Here is a 1,656-nt window from a genome sequence, read left to right on the forward strand (position 1 = left end):
TCTGACCATCAAAATTGATGCAAATTGACTTTACTAAAAAGGTTCCAATATCAATACTTTGTCTTTATTTATTTAGCTATTCAGAATTCATGACTTGGTCAAGCTGAATGAGTGTGGATCAGGCTCATATACGAGAATCATTCTTGTACGGGCTAATCCATACAGATGGAATCCATGACAAAGTTGGTTGTTAGATAGATTTTATCTGTGCGAGTCAGCCCTGTATAAAATGATTCTCATACAAAGACTTGATCTGCCCTCAAGTTGAATACCATTGACCTCCTTACTTTTAATATCATGTACGTTATCATTTGATCTAAAAGCTTAAATTGTTAGAAAAAAACAGCGTCAATATGTATACGTTGACAATGAAAATGGAAAGGAGGACAGCATGAAATTGGGCTTATATGTTAGGCCCATGGGGATCAATCTTTGTGAAATGGAGGGAATGTCGAAGCCCAGGGGGTAAGAGCCCCGGGCTGAGGTCTTAGGGTGGTGCTTGGTTAGCTAAAGCACCATTAAGCAGGCCTTTTGGTTTTAGGGAGTGGTTTGATGGTTAAACACCAATTAACATTATTTCAATTGTCACATCCAAATGAATATCTTCATCAACCAATATTCGTAAGGGATGTTGACAGGGTTGGTAGCCAGCGGAAGGAAGCCCTTGCTCCATCACAGTTTAAGTCGGCTAGTTGTGGGTTCAAGTCACTGCATTTCACTATTGCTCGTTGGTCCTGCAGAAACGTTGCTTACCGTATATGGGCTTCGGCCCGAAAATTATGATCATTACCATAGAGCATCATTTTTTTTTTACCAAAAAAATAGAAAAAGAATCCGTATGGTAGTACACTGATGCATTCCCTTTTTTTAATACTTAAAATTAAAGGGCCAACCATCCCCCCTCACTCCTCCCCCAATACACGGCCAAAAGCTAATAGAAGAAGAGAGACAGGAGAGTAAAGGTGGATGATGGTGATGAAGAATATGGATATGCTTTGTTTCCTCATGACCTCCTCATCCTACTCTTTTGCCACCCAACACTAGCTCATGAGTTCCCTCAACTTGCCCTTTCAGATTCCTCTTGAGGAAATAATTGAAATCTTTAATCATAGCCTCTCTTGAATGGAATCCTCGTTTTCTTTTTTACCCTCCTTAATCTTAGGTGCTGGGATTTGGGGTGGTGTCGGGTGGGGTGGGGTGGGGTGGGGTGGGGTGGATCCATCCAATTTCTGTGGACGGTTATGATTACTTGACCAAATGTTTTCCCCTCCACCCCCAATTGTCCCATGAGCGATGGGGCCACCCCTCCTTTTCATATATATTGAGCCCTCTCTTAAATAATAAGGATGGGTGATGGAGATTTTATGTATTATAAGAGAGTATTATATTTGATCTCTCTAGAAAGAAAAAGCTTTCGTGGATGTGGTGGGCACATTCTATGATTTGCCACTATTGTTTGGGGACCTTAAGAGAAAGGCTTCGTTCTTGATTAGCCCAAAGACTAACAAGGGGGCTGATGATGGAGTTGGGAAGAGTGGGATCTTTGAGGAGGTGGATGAAGGGCTTGCATTATATATGGGACCAAGGGAAATGCAGGGTGTGCAGCTGAGATGGCTAAGATGAGGGATATAGTTTTGGGGGGAGGGGGGAGGGGGG

The sequence above is a fragment of the Macadamia integrifolia genome, chromosome 4 (assembly GCF_013358625.1).
Source record: "Macadamia integrifolia cultivar HAES 741 chromosome 4, SCU_Mint_v3, whole genome shotgun sequence".
NCBI classification, from domain to species: domain Eukaryota; kingdom Viridiplantae; phylum Streptophyta; class Magnoliopsida; order Proteales; family Proteaceae; genus Macadamia; species Macadamia integrifolia.